The sequence below is a fragment of the Biomphalaria glabrata genome, chromosome 3, assembly GCF_947242115.1.
Source record: "Biomphalaria glabrata chromosome 3, xgBioGlab47.1, whole genome shotgun sequence".
Taxonomy (NCBI): Eukaryota; Metazoa; Mollusca; class Gastropoda; family Planorbidae; genus Biomphalaria; species Biomphalaria glabrata.
Genome location: NC_074713.1, coordinates 29,705,662 through 29,722,072, shown reverse-complemented (window position 1 = coordinate 29,722,072; position 16,411 = coordinate 29,705,662). Strand labels below are relative to the sequence as shown.

Genomic DNA, 16,411 nt, shown 5'->3' with positions numbered 1-16,411 from the left:
GTTTTGTTTTTTTTGTGCATATTTTCTTTACAAAGCTTGTATGGGACTCACTCTGTCTCTCTAGTAAAAGGTGTGTACATGTTATTTCTCACACCCATTTTTGGATCAAGTAGAACCTTGGCACAATTATTCATTGGCATAGACAAAACATGAATGAATAAAGGAAAAGTAACCAATTAGTCAATTAATTACAGGTAATTAATTAGTTTGTTAGATAGCAACAAGGGAAACTATTCCTTCAATGTTCATAGATATGGCTAAATTTGGCAGTCCCTTAAAAAATTAATCCTGTTTCTCCCTCACGCATTGTCCGATCAAGTTTATACTTTAAAAAATTAATTATTGTAGGCTACCTAACAAAACATGAACCCATAAAAAAAAATTATTATTTTATTTGATATCGAATAAGGGAAATAACTTAAACATTATTGATATAGCTTTAAGGGCGGAGTTCTTCCTCTATAGATACCCTTTTATTTTATTTTAAAGTTTAACTTAATATTCTAGAACAGCTTAGAAGACAATTTAAGATTACTATACAAAAAATCTTGTATTTTCTTTGGTGATTCTGTAGATACAGGGGAAAACAAAAGGTAAGATATGACTGCCTGTTGTAAAGGTTTCAATGTCTTCATCAGTATTTATTGACTTTTTAAATTTATTTCGGAATAGGCACAATTTGTTTTTTAATTGTAGGCCTACAAATCTTGGGCCATCACTCCACTTGCTAGTTAGGTTATCAACCATCCAAGTAGTGAGAATGTTTTCAATGTCTCTTCATTCGCCAGTTGTAAATGTCCTTGAATTTGGCTGTGTCTTCAGTCTAGGTTTGCTGTGTCTTCAGTCTAGGTTTGCTGTGTCTTCAGTCTAGGTTGGCTGTGTCTTCAGTCTAGGTTGGCTGTGTCTTCAGTCTAGGTTTGCTGTGTCTTCAGTCTAGGTTTGCCATTTACCATTTTAATTTCTGCCCACAACCAGAACCTTGTTGCACTTTTTAGGATTTTATTACGAAATTCGCGTCTGTTATCGGCATGTAACATATCTAGCAAGTTATAGGCTTCTTCATTCGCCAGTTTTGATGTGAGAGGCTTCAATACAAATTTTGTGATTTTCATATAGTCTATACGATAAGAAACTTATACTTACTTAATACTTATACTTTTCCATCTGGTTGAGATCATGGTAATCGATGAGAAGCCTTTTTTTTTTTTAAATCTTTTCTGTTTCTGTTGACAAAGTTCGCATCAATCCAAAAACATTTTTATTTGTGCTTGGCTTATGTTTATATAATGTGCATTTAATTGCTTGATCATTTTGTCTCTTTCACCGAGACCTACAAACATTTCGGCACTTGCTCGCGCTGTATCAGCCGACAACTCGCTGGCGACACCCAGCGATGGGAATTCTACCCGAAGCACGCAGACACACAACTCGCGCTCGATTCTTTAAGTGACGCTGCCTACTCGCCGCGGAAAGGAAATGAGAAACTAATCCGTAAATGAGCACATTACCTAGGTAAAATGCAAAAAAACTCGTCTGCCCTTGCCGGAATTGCAAAATGTTCATGTCAAGACCATAGACTACATATATATTGTCTATGGTCAAGACTTGGTATTCTTCCTAGATGGCGTGTTATGGAATAGACATCCCTTTGCTTGCTGCTCTTAATGATTCTTTAAATATATAAACATAATTGAAACAAAGGTTCGATAATGACTTTTTCAAAACAACTTGAACACATTACTTAAAACAAAAAATTAAAAATAGAAAATCACGTTGAAGCTAGATTTATAGATTTAATTTGTTCTGTTTAAATTATTCCTGTTCTGTTAAAGAAAAGATATACATCTAATACTTGCATTATAGGCCTAATTGAGTTCTAGACCTATAGGCATATATCCTTGCCAGAATACTCCTTAACAGACCAATTCCATAGTAAGTGATGTTCTCTCTGAAAGTCAACGTAATTTTTGAGCAGGTAAATTAGACATGAAAAGTGCGGGAAACAGAACGCCATTCATCGATCTTACCACAGTAAATCGCTTATCTCTATTCTTAAGAAACGGCATGAAGGACAAAAGCAGGGGCGGACTGGCTATATGGGCAAACAGGCAAATGCCCGGTGGGCCGGTACCAAATGGGCCGGTCTGGTTACTCTGGTCGCGACCAAAGAAAAAAAAAATTTCAATACAGACAACTTTAAAAAAAAGTGACAGCAGCAAGACACAAAGGCCCGAACACGTTTTCTTTTTTTTTGTTTTTTAATTCTTAATACAATTAATTTTGTTTGAAATTCAACAAGAATATAAAAAATACACTATACACTGTATCTATTATCATTTGCAAAACGTTAGACCGTACTTTCTGCTATACACGAGCGGCATGGACTGCTTTGATCTCTTCGAGGATGTGTTTGGCCTAATCATTTTGCTGGTCGGCATGGGACTTTGATGGCACTGCCATTTTTTTTCTCCTTCCCTCCCCCGTCTTTTAATGGTTCCAATGAAATTTAACCAAAAGAGGGATGAGAGAGGTTAAGTTAGAAAACATTGATATAACGCAGCAAAAAAAAAAAAAAAAAAAAGATAGGCGCGACAATTTGCTCTTTAACAATACTTAATAGAAATTACACACAGCCGCGAAATTTGCAAACCACCCAACTTATTCACAGCTCAATATGGGTATAAAGCTCTACTTTCTGCTATTTGAAAAGAAAAAGTAAGTTTCTTTTTGTTTATTTTTAATAACATAGATCTAAAAATACTACACTTAAATCTTTAAAAAAATTATTTAATTAAAAAATAAATCTAGATCTAAATCAATTTTTACTACTATTATAACTAATGGCAAACTTATGCTTAGTAATAATAATAAGGCTTGTCTTCCAGTCGGAAGATTAGTGAGGAATGCAGTATTTCCCGTGGCTGCGCAGTCCCAGCTGAGACCTACATATTTTGCCACAACCAGGGCAAACATAACCATTGTCCGCAAGTGGTCGATTTAGATTTTCTTTTCGCCGTCTGCGTTTGTCATCAGCAGCAAATTTTCTTTTGGTCTCAAATGTGTATCCCGCGGCCTTCGTGAGTGACCTCCAGCTGTCTCGTTCTGAGGCCGCATGCAACCAGATGCTAGCCAAGGAAAGTTGACGCCTTAGCTGGTCTTTGAAGCGTTTCCGTGGGGCGCCTCTGTTACGTCGACCACCTTTTAGCTCACCAAAAAAGACTGCCTTTGGCATACGTTCGTCTCCCATACGGGATACGTACCCTAACCAGCGCAATTGTCGGACCTAAAGAAGTCCCTCTATACTTCCATACCGGCGTTCGCAAAGACGTCGCTTTTTTTTTTTTTTTTTGTGCGGTCTTGCCAACGTATGTCCATGATAGAGCGCAAGCATCTTTGGTGGAAGCGATCAAGAAGTCTTAGATGTTTCCTGTATAGTGTCCATGTCTCAGAGCCATACAGAAGGGTTGAGAGAACCATCGCTTGGTAGACACTGATTTTTGTAGGCAGGCGGAGCGATCTGTTCCGCCTAACTCTCGCCTGAAGGCGTCCAAAAGCGCTACTGGCCCTGGCCAGACGATTATCAACTCCCTTGAAAGTGAGGCGTCATTTGACACTATACTACCTAGATATGTGAAGTGGTCTACCACATTAAGGGGCTGTTTGTTTACGGTGATCCTTGGGGCTGAGTATGTTTTATTGGGTGACTTCTGGAACATGACTTATGTTTTCCCGAGGTTTATAGATAGACCGAAAGAGGCGGCAGCGTATGCAAATTCGTTTACCGCGTTCTGGAGGTCATGTTCATTGTGAGCTAGCAGGGCGCAATCATCGGCATAGAGAAGCTCCGTTATGACCATCTCCTTTGTTTTTGTATGGGATAGTAGACGTCGAAGATTGAACACATTGGCGTCAGAACGAAACCGGATAAAGATGCCTTCGTGCAATCGCTGCCTCATTTGACCCAGCATTACGCCAAAAAAGATAGCGAATAGAGTAGGAGCAAGTACACAGCCCTGCTTCACGCCATTTTCTATTGGGAAGTGATCAGACAGGTCACCATTATGTCTGATCTGGCCTCTTTGTCCCACGTGAAGCTGCTTAAGAATGGATAGGAACGTAGATGTGCATCCTAGCCTGGCTAAAATCCTCCACAAACCATCGCGCTGACCGTGTCGAAAGGCTTGGTGAGGCCCACAAAGGCAGCGTATAGGTTTAAGTTCTACTCTTTGCATTTTTCTTGTAATTGTCGCAGAACAAATATCATGTCAGATGTACCTCTACCGGCTCTGAAACCACATTGGCTTTCAGATAAGACCTCGTCCACTAAAGAGTGGGTTAGTCGGTCGAGCAACTTAGTATGAAGTCATTAATGATGAAAATTATTACAATAATTACAATAATTTATATAGCGCTGTTACATCCGATATTTAATGAAAGGAGATTTATATTTTAAATAATGGGTCATGGTATATTCCTATACAGTCGCGTTTTTTGAGAGCTTTTCACATTAAGTAAGTGCCTCTCTAACCGTTCTACTTTCTCTTATCTTTTAATGGAACGGGTTGCCTGAGTCAGCCAGGAAAACCAATGATTTAGCATATTTTAAGTCACAGATCAACATACATGACTAGATTGACACATGAAATGCGTAAGACGTAACAATCTTATTTTTGAAGAAACGTCTGTAATATATAAGTAATACCAGAAATCTTCAAACTCATTAGGCTGCTATTGTAATGTTTATAGTTTTCAGACTACATACATGGATAAATAGAATACATTATGTAATCCTACGAATGCATACATCTAGTTTTCGATGCGTTATCAAACTTTATATATTTTGTAGAGAATTAGGCTTACACCTATAATATAACACATGGACGTAACCGGGAGGGGAGGGTCTTCAAACCATCACTTGCCTCAGACCTCATTGTCTGAAAGGGAAACTTTACTTAGTACCCCAGTGCAGCCAACTTAAGCAAACTACAGTCACCAAATTTCATGAGCGTAGCCAAAAGGGGTTTTGTGGTTTCCCTTCCTAACTAAAGCATTTTACAATTTTCTACCAGTCGCTGGACTCCATTGAATAGCAGATATGGTTTTTGAATTTTTTTAGAGAAAGATTAGCAGGCTAATTGCACTGTAGATACCTCAGAATATGCATTTTTAAAGCTTAAAATAACGGAAATAATGCTTGGTTGCGGGGCTTCGCCCCGGACACCACTGGTGGGAGCTCACGGCGCTCCCCCGGACTTCCTAGCTGTCCCTTGGCGTTATGTAGGCTACTATCTTTCCACTAATTATAGGAAGAGATATGGGCGTATCCGGCAGGGGGGAGGGGAACGGAATTAAGTGACTGATTTTTGCTTTGATTTTGTTTATTTTAGGTGAGATTTTAATACTAAATCATCACGTACCACAGCACAGCCGAGGGGGTTTTGAGTTAAAAACCCTCTACCAGGGGGTTTTGAGTTTAAAACCCCCTACCAGGGGTTTTGAGATTTAAAAATCTCCTATCAGGGGGTTTTGAGATACAAATCCCTCTATGAGGGGGTTTTGGGTTTAAAACCCCCTACCAGGGGCTTTGAGTTTTAAACCCCCTAACAGAGGTTTTTGCAGTTAAACCCCCCTCTTCTTTAAAACCAAACAAAAAAATGCAAACAACAATACCCAAATTCCAACAGCACAGTTAAGGAAGATTTTGATTTTAAAACCCACTCCAAAATTTACGATAAACCCCCTCTTCAGTATAAAAAAAAGCAAATTACACACTCAAAATTCTATGAGCGTAGCCAAAGGGGTTTTGAGTTTAATTCCCCCCCCCCCTCGCCAGTTGGGGTTTGAAGCTAAAAGTACCTCCTCAATACAAAAAAAAAAAAAAAAAGCAAATTACACACTATAAAATCTATGAGCGTAGCCAAAGGGGTTTTGAGTTTAAAACCCCCTGCCAGCGGGGTTTGAAGCTGAAAACTACCTCTTCAATATTTAAAAAAAAGCAAATTACGCACTCAAAATGCTATGAGCGTAGCCAAAGGGGGTTTTGAGTTTAAATCCCCCTCCATCAGATGGCCTTTTCTTGAAAGTTTAAAACCCCTCCAGATGGTTTTGAGTTTAAAATTCCCCTACAGAGCGTTTAGAGTTGAAAACCTCTCTCTTCAATATTATTTTAAAGCAAACTACAGTCACCAAATTCTATGATCGTAGCTAAATGGGGTTTTGAATTAAAAAAAAAACAACAAAAAAACTCCAGAGATTTTTTAGTTTAAAACCCCTCAACGGATGATTTTGACGAAAAAAATTTCCTTTTCGATATAAAATCTAAAGCGAAATTCAGGCATGTAATTCCAGGAGCGTAGTCAAGAAAGGTTACAAATTTCTACCAGTGGCATTAATAAAGTGTGAATAGTCTTCTGTCGAAATTGAAAAAACACTAAATGTGGCTCAACAAAGATGGCTAAGACTGATTTTAGGAGTCAGTCATAGAGATCGGGTCTAAATCAAAGAAATCATATGCCGAACTGGGAGTCGAACCCTTAGTAAGGTTGTGACAGAGCGTCGCATGAGGTTTTGCGGGACATGTTCTCCGACAAAATGAATTACGCAAAATAAAAGTAGCGGAAACAGCTTGTCGGAAAATGCGCCGAACGGCGCGAGAGGGTCTAAGTCAGTAAGAATAGCACATTAGGTATTTGAAATAAAACTTTTTAATTGCAAGATAATGCACTGTAGATACCTCAGAATATGCATTTTGTTGGCTTTCAATACCAGAAATAGTGCTCGGCGGCGGGGCTTCGCCCCGCGCTAGGGGAGCTCTGAGAGATCCCCCAGACCTATGTCGAAGGTGTCAAATAAACCCACTTGGTTTTACGACACCGTATATCTGTATAGCTTTACATATTACACAAACAGCTAAAACAGCTAAAGGGCGGGGAGTCTACAAGTTTTCCACTAATTCCAGGAAGAATCTTTTCTAGGTCACAATAAACGTCTTCCGAAAGGGTCAGAATGTAATAAAGATTAATTATGTACACACACACACACACATATATATAATTTTTTTCCGCCCGGGGGGGGGGGGGGGGCTACGCCCATGGGAAGAGAGTATTCTAGGCTAGAAAAAACGTTTGAAAGAATGAAAGATCCGAATGTAATGAAGATTACTTACATATACACACACACTAATATATATATATAGGGGCCTATATATATATATATATATATATATATATATATATATATATAAATTGCGAAGTGGGGTAAAATCCCCCCCCCCCCAACCGAAAATATATGACATGCCATTTGTGGGCGGGTTTATATGGTAATGCCCGGCCCGATTTTGATATCCAGTCCGCCCCACCCCTGTCATTTCCTTTCACCTTAGAGAGATTGGTGTACAAGCAGGAATGGGTTCTTGCTCCAACACTTTTCTTTGGAGTAATGTTGAATACAAAAAAGGTGACGTTTGCATGAGGACATCTAGATCTAGTTTCGCACAGACGGCGTCTACTCCCACATACTACTCTTAAAGAGATGATCGTTAATGGGCGTCTTGATGTCGATAATTTCCCCCTGTTTGCTGTTAATGAATTTGCCGAGGCAGCTGCCTCGTTTAGTCTATCTATTAGTAAATAACCTCGATCAGAAAAACGAAGGCCATGCTCTAGAAATCCCCTAATGGAATTAACTCAGCTTCCCAAATCAGTATGAATGGCCACTACCTTAATGTTGCCGACCACTTCAAGTACCAGGGAAGCATAGTGTCCAACCGTGACCTCCGTGACCCCAATGATGAGGTTAGCGTCTAAAGAAATACGTTACACAACCTTTTGGCTAATCGCTTTGGGTCGCCTCTGAGTGTGAGTATAGCGGAATAGTAGGTCTCTCTGCCTACCAAAAAAAAAAAAAAATTAAATGTCTTTAAAAGCAGCGGTTATCCCCATACTTTTGAATGGCTCTGACTGAATGAGGCCTGGTTGCTCTATAGGAGGCAAACAAAACAAAACAAACAAAAAACAGTCATGTGGAGGCCTTTCTCATGCAAGCTTGGGGGTCTGGGGGAGCGCTATTGGCCTTCCGAGTGGGGTTCGGGGCAAGGCCCCGACGCTAAAAGCGTTTTCTTGCATTCTTCACTGAAGAAACGCATTCTCCTTACCTAAAGCTCATTATTCATAATATTAAAAAAGGACCTTTTGAACAATGTTGTTTTTGAAAAATATTCTAATATGAATCTATAGGCCCTTAATACATTGTAAATAAAACCGATTTGTTCCTTGGAAAGATCAGATACCCCACATATTTAGATTAAGGCTTTGAGGATCGCCGCCGAAAAAAAAATCGATAAATAATATTCAATAAAATTCAAGCATAAATTGTGAGTTATAGTCCCAAATTTAACTAGAAAAATATCAAATTGAGTAAAGGTTGGAAAAAGGCGACTAGGAAAACATTATTTGGGTTCAAAACTCTTCTCAATCGTGACTCTTATACTGAAAATTTTCGTTTGAATTCTAACTTTTCCAAAGCAAAGTCTTTCTTAAAATTACTATGATAAATTCATGTGAAAAAACATAAACTCTGTCTGGAAAGGGGAGGGGCGGTAGAATGAAAACGATTAATCCTTGCTCCTTTTTATAATTTCTGCTAATGATTGCATTTGGCATTAAAGGATAGGGGTGAGGCGACTCGATATAAGAATTTAATTTATAGCATATATAAATTATATTAGTGACAGATTTTTTTTTAGTTTTATAATTTCTTAACTATAATACTGTTATAAACCTGGTGGTGGCACAAATGGGGGTAGTGGTGATTGTGTAGTCAGCCGACGCAAATCGCCCCAGGCCAGCGCTAGACGAGCGGTCAACCGTGACGAGTTACGACTGTCAGCCGAGACGAGTGTCAACACGGCGGTTCGGGAAGGATCGACGGCGGTCCGGGAAGGATCGACGTCGTGAACAGAGCTCAGGAGTGTCACGAGGGATGTAGTCATCTGACCACTCAGAATGGTCGAGCGACGTTCTGTCCGGTTCTAGAAGGCCAGTAGGGACCCTATATAAGAGCGGAGGTGTCGCAGTCAAGACGGTTGACGGCAGAGGTTCAGAGCCCGGTTCACTACAGTCCGGTCGACTACAGCACAGTTCAGCGGTGTGGTTCTGTACGGAGCATTACGACGGTTCAGTGCGGAGTACTGTCAAGTACAGTTGAGACGGCTGGCGTCTTGATCTTGGTCTGCGATCGAGTCCGACACAACGAGCCTAGTGTGTGAAGTCAGTCCTGAACTGTTGAACCCAGTGCAAGCCCGGAACGAGACGGAGAGGCCAGTGCAAGAGTTGATACTGCGGAACGGTGTTATCGGAGAGATATTTGTACAGTGTACGTGTTGCCAATTGTACAGCATTGGCTGTTATTTATTCAACTATTAAAGTGTTACGTTGCTTTGGAGCCCTGAGTTGTCAAGTTCTTTAAGTTGATGGTGTATGGTGCAGTTTGCAGAGAGCCTGGACAGTGAGATTCGTAACAATACAAAAGAAAAAGTATTGGTTTGTCCGATGGGGGGAAGGAGATTGCATGTAGGCTATCGCCCCTCCCACCTTTTTTATTTACTAATCATAAAATTTGAGATTAGTGTGGTGCGACATAATATACAATGGGTTCACATATCAATACGTAGTTTATATTATATAGATATTCAACTAATTTTGTTCACAAACTATGATTTCTCTATAAAACCATTCCCACTCAGAGGGCTAGGGCGGAAAGGGCAGTCATGCAATCGCCCCACTCTTACCCCACCGAATCGGCCAAGATACCAGAAGGGGAGCTACATAATATAAAATTTATGTTAATTCACTAATTTTGTTCACAAACTATGATTTCTCCATATAGGCTAAATGTAGGACCGCCGCCCCCCCCCCCCCACTCAAAGGGTTTAGGTGGGTAGGGCAGTAGAGGTAGGCCTATTCGACCGCCCCCCCCCCACTCAAAAGTATTGATGCCATCGCCCCCTCCCGACCCCACCAAATCGGCCAACATACTAGAGGGGGGGGGGGGATGAACTAATCTAAAAATAGTTTGAAATATAAATAATTAGTATATATTATTAACATAAGTAATAAATTCGTATACAAATTGTGTGAATTCTTCGCCCCCCTCCCCTTCGAGCGCCGCGTGAGGTTTGCGGGACATGTCCTCCGACAGAATGAATTAGGCCCTTACGCATACCAGATAGGAGACCAATATGAGCAATACGAAGAAAGCGAAAACAGTGACTGTCTCATGGTGGACCTACGTGGGAAGAGGCTTCAGACATTGCCAGTGACAGATCTTTATGGAGAAAGCTTGCCGCCCCATGCGCCGAACGGCGCGGGAGGATCTAATAAACCGTGACCTCCGTGACCCTATGTCGAAGGTGCCAAATAAACCCACTTGGTTTTACGACACCGTATATCTGTATAGCTTTACATATTACACAAACAGCTAAAACCTAGATCTAAATACCCTAAATCCTATGAAATTAAAAAGAAATAGGCATAATTCGAATGCATTTTTGTGAAATCGAAATTGGTATTTTTCTGTTGTTTTTTTTTAATGTGTGGGCGGGTTAGCATAGGCTTATACTCTTTTGCGACCATTTAAAATTGTTGACATTCCGAAATCGATACCTAATTATGACATCTGTATTATATTCTCGATAAAAGATGACAACAACACGGATGGCTGCACCCACAAATTTTTATGATTCAAATGATTGTAATTGTATGATTTTAAAATAAATAATTCTAGAATTTAAATCCAGAGCTCTACCAGAATGCTGATAATTTATGATCATAACGGTAATTCATTTAGATCTCTTTGAACTAGATCTAGAATTTTCTAGATTTAGATTAGATCTAGACCTAGAATCTAGATATAATTATAATAATAATGATCTAATTACAATTATTCACTGTATGTAACAATTGAATTTCAATAAGTTTGAATAAGTTATCGGACTCAGAATTACTTGAATTCTAGATCTAGAGTAACTAACGTTTATCGAACAAGTTAAGCTCATTCACCGACATTTTTTATGTTTGAATTTGTGTATCTCCGTAAAAATTAAGACCTAGAAAAAAACTGATTGTATCTATGAACTCCTCATCAATTTTTTTTAAAAAGTAGACATGTTTTATTCTATTACTACTCAAAGTTAAACTTATATTTGATGTTAAAGTGGGTCAGGTCGATGATTTCAAAAGCTTAAATTATCGAACACTGTTTTACCTTTATCTTATCTTATCGAACATATTAAGAACTTATCGAACACACGAGAAGTATGCCAGTAAAAGTTTTAAAAGTGTTATAATCTTAAAATTGTGGGAAAAGTATGGTGTTTCAAAAGTGTTATAATCTATATTTTTTTTATTTATATCATTTTCTTTTTACGCCATGTCAAGACAGACAGATTTTAGTCATTTTCACATGGTCCACATCGAAGGAATCTATCACTGATCAGCTCTGCTTAGTTGGCTTAGAAACTAACGGTGCTAAGCCCAGTAACACATTACCGTAGTACTTATTTAGGTCTAAGCTATTTTGAGACATAAGGCCATTAATAAATTAAATCCAGATATTATTTATTTGAGGGAGAGCCTTATAAGCTTTGGTAGCCAATAGATAATCCCGCCCTCCCCAAGCCATTGCAGGACACAACAGTTTACTTGGACCGACTTGGTTGACCTAAAAACAGAACATACGGTACGTGGCCCTACGTAACTAGCCGCCGATCTAGCACGCTCAGTGTATGTAACAGCCCAAAAGTCAGTGCTAGATATTTTTCGATCTGGGCGGGGAAGGGGGGGTGCTGAAAAGCTATGGTAGCTTGCGAGCTGTGTTACCTACAGATGTAGATAGATCCGCCCTCCCTAAACCACCTGGTTGACCAAAAAAAAAACACCGTATTTTAGAGCATGCTTAGTATTTGTCACACACACACAAACAACATATCTATATATATCTATCACGCCTAGTGTTTGTGACCTAATTAGCGGCTTGACCGTAGGTACTCGAATGATGGCTCCTCCCCCTTTCCCCTCAACATTGTTCTTACTACAACTTGAACAATGTTTTGGGGCTGTGTTGGTGACCTGTGTGTTGGGCTATCACTGACCATTTTTTTTTTGTTGTGTCTTAGTCTGGTGGCTGCGTTTGGATTGAGTCTTGAAATTTACGTTGTTACTTTGCACTGAAAAAGTGTGAATGTTGGACAGTGGAATTGCGTAAGAAGAAAGCGCGGATAAGGGGGTGTAGGCAGAATAAGAGAGTGGTTAAATGAGTTATTGTTATTATTTTGAGTATTTGTGATGTTTCAAAGGAGTGTCTTTGTAGCACATTATGAGCTTTATAATACTTTATGGTAATATAATTTTATAGACCCTGCGCCACACGTCTAGATCGAGCACAACTGACTATGTATTTGAGGCTGATGTCACATTTTAATGGTTGATCAATTATTGATGATCTCTTGATACTGTGTCTTGACTGTTTCTCTCCCCCCCCCCCCCCCCTTTTTTTTTTACCTACCAAAGACATTTTTATTTCAAAATACCATATCTACATTCTATACTTCCCCCTTAGCCCTTTCGTTTTATTAATATCTCTTCACATCAAGCACATGCGCTAGGTATTTGTTTATAACACATAATTCAGAAGTTAATAGAATGGGGCTTCTGAAAAAAAAAAACACAACTGGATATATTCTAAATTCATTGTTCCTGTGTAATATTTTAGATTTATTGTTCTATTATCGCAACGATGATAATAGCATCAAACTATATGTCATAAAATCAAGCTTTTAAAATGGGTACAATTAGTGCATATCGATGTAAATCTATTTACTTAGAAAAATATAGCACATTTGCGGTAAACCACAAAAAGCTGATACAAATTGTAACACATGGGTAATTTATATATGTACTTTGCATTACATTATTTAAAAAAATCACATTTAAAAAATATATAATTTAAATATTTTGTCTTCTTTGGGTTATATCCCTTTGATGTTTATTTTTAACATTAAAATGGTGTTCGATATCTTACGAAGCTGAGATTGCTTATATCAGACCTGCCTACCGTTACGCAAAATGCGTATTCGTTACGCAAAATCTCCCAAAAATGACAGTCAGTACGCAAATACACATTTAACCCGTCGCGTTACGCATTTCGTATCCTTTTTTTCCCCCTCTCTTGACTAGCTTACGAGCGGTCACGGAGGTCACGCTAAGCCGTCCTGTTGGGCTGGAGGGGGGGGGGGTAACAGAAAAGGTGGGGGAACACATTGTGTCCAGATCTATACGTTGATTGGTTCTTAATAGCAATTAGATTTAGTCTAGAAATGAAGAACGCAAGAGTGAGGGAGTGGCGGGTTGGTACCGTCAGTTAGCTGATACAAACGGTGACCAACGTGACTTTTTTTTTTTTTTTTTTTGTAAGTTCATTAGTAGAAATTAATTATGTTGAATCCCTGATTCCCGTATTCATTTGTATAGAAAAAAATATCAAAGTGCTATCGATTCAAAACACATTTTGAGTGACATTTTAGATATCAAGTCTAGATCTAGATCTGGATTTCTAGATCTAGAATCTAGATAACTTGTTATACAGGAATAGATCCACGGCATCGGTAACACTTGAGCCCAGATCTAGAGTAGATTAGTAGATTATATTCATTATAAATTATATAGACATAGATCCAGATCTAGTCTAGATATCATCTCTATTGTATTGTCGTATTGATCTAGATTTAGATTGTAGATCTAATCATGACATCGAGATCTAATATTATATATATATATATATATATATATATATATATATATATATATATATATATATATATATATATGACAAAATAGTGGATCGCGTAAGTGTTACGGATTCTGGTGCCAAAATACGCATTTTGACCATCAGCGTTACGCATTTGGACTTTTTTTGGTAGGCAGGTCTGTTATATAAAAACAACTATTATCAAACACCTCCTTTTTAAACCTCAATTTTCATGTTTAGGTAACAAAGGACACTTAAAAAAATAGTCGCAAATATTTCTCAGCCTAATTAGAAGCGTATTATATAGGTTTTGTTGAGCTGAAGCATCATTGGCATTAAAAAATACCCTTAACCCGAGACTCACTTCACTCTTCCCAAGAGGTCAAAAAACATGAAATTTTTATACCAATATTACCAATGCACTTTGAATATAAGTAAAAAAATTAACCTCGGGTGAAAATGAAACTAAATATAACTTAACTATAAAGAAATGGACGATGCACAATAGGAATGGACTAGTTTCGTCATAATCATCGAAATAAAGGAGAATTTTTTAAAATACAATGGGGTGTTCGATAAGTACCTTAAAACGAAGGTGTTCGATAGATGTAAGTTACTCTAGATCTAGATCTACTTTCAATTAGAATACTGAATAGTCAATAGATCTAGCTAGAATTAGAGAATTATCAGAATAGAGCTAGACTTCGAATACTAAAATGTCTAAATACTGAAGTCTCTCTTAGTCTGTAGATCTATAGAATGTAGTCATTTTCGTCTAAGTCTAATGAACACCCCACAATCATGACAATGAATGATGACTCATGTCTCATGTCATGAGCCTTTATTTATAGACATAGTCTGATTACCATCTTTTAATTACTGGCTAATTGTTTATGAGTGATACATACATATTACACTTATAAAGAACAACACTATGGACCAATTTTTAAATGAGAGAAAATAGAGAATTAAATGTAACGAAAATAAAGGACTCCACTGACCTTTATTTATGACGAAACTCTAGTGACTAGTGACACTCTAGTCTAGTGAGTCTAGTGACTCTAATCTATTGTTTTTGTTTATACTCCATTTCTTTATAGCTCAGACACATTTAGTTTTGTTTACCCGAAAAACAAGGGTTTTTACAAGGGTTCAAAGAACACTGGTAGGACGATGTCAATTTTTTTCTTCCAGGACAGAAGGAGGGTAGGTCGGGGTGAAGGAGAATTTTTTTAGAAAATTTAGGTACCAGCTAAACAAGAACAAGACTTATCTAAAATTCTTCTAATAGGCCCTAAAACACATACTATTTATACGTCATATAACCTTTGTGTAAATAGGGAGTGTTCACATATTCGTTTATTACTATCAATGACATTAACGAACGCTATTTTAATGAACATTGAGCTATTATTTATACTATTATAGACTTATGAGGCTGCGCTAGATCTAAATTTTTTTTACACTATTTTATTACTATTTTGCCACACATCACTAAAGCTCTACAAATGTTAAGACCATCTAAAATGATAGGCTACTAACACTAAAGCAAAAATATGCAAAAACAATTAACAAACACAGTGATAGGTACAACCCTGCTCACCCTCTAACTGATTCTGTATCTCCTTGGTACCCTAATTATTGATAAACCAGGTAGGTACTAAGTGTGGTATCATAAAAAAAAAACGTAGAGGGAGGGACAATTATTGATCAATCAGGTACCAAATTAGGTCACATAGTAGAGTGAGTGGGCTAGACAAGTGGGGTCGTGCAGTTTTTATTTTTTATTTGGGTCAACTAGACCTAGGTAGGCTGCAGTACTCAGTATAGGTAAAACTTGTGTCTAATGGCCTGGTTGTTGTCTCAGTTATAAGCAGAGAAGGGACCAATTAAGAGTGGGAAAAGTAACACTTATCTGTCAGTTTGAGTTGTTTTAAAAAGAAATTGATATTTAAAAAAAGAAACTTGAAGATAATATTATTTTTAAATACAATAACATGTAGTGTTCGTTAGTCTACAGACAGTGTTTGTTAGTGTACAGAGCGGGGAATGGTGTTTGTTAATGTTAGCTCTGGACTTCATTGACCTGACCCTTTTCAACATCATATTTTATTGTAACTATGTGTAGCATAATGGAACAATATATCTATTTTTATTGACAAATGGATGACGAGTTTATAATAATAATAATAATAATCTTTATTGTCTGTATGGAGATTTGTCTTACAATTTGTGCATTACACCAAACAAAAAACATTATAACTATAAGAAACCAAAGTGTATATTCACACCAGACTCACTCATAATTTACATGTGACAAAGTTTATAACAGATTGTTCCTATTTAATGATTTGATTGCCAGGGGAACAAAAGAGTGTTTGTGTCTGTTTGTCTTTGCTATCAGTGTCTTGTATCTCTTTTGTGATGGTAAAATCCTGACACAAAGGGTGTGTCTTTATTTCAAGGATCTTGTTAGCTTTTTTATAGATATTTGTCCCAAACAACTGCCCAAATGGGTTTTGTTTTTTGCCAATGATTTTACCAGCAGCATTTAGGATTCTATTAAGTTTATTTTTATTTTTAATGCTCAGATTGCCATACCAGGCAG

General features: G+C 37.8%; 1 protein-coding gene across 3 annotated transcripts in view; it reads left to right on the top strand.

The window, feature by feature from the left end:
* The first annotated feature begins 10,680 nt into the window (after positions 1-10,680).
* LOC106053241 (tyrosine-protein phosphatase non-receptor type 21-like) overlaps positions 10,681-16,411 on the top strand; it is a 48,596-nt gene continuing 42,865 nt past the window's right edge. For all 3 annotated transcript variants that reach the window (XM_056024416.1, XM_056024415.1, XM_056024417.1), the window contains exon 1: positions 10,681-10,832. The gene's annotated coding sequence lies outside the window, so the exon portion shown is untranslated. The remainder of the gene's footprint in view (positions 10,833-16,411) is intronic.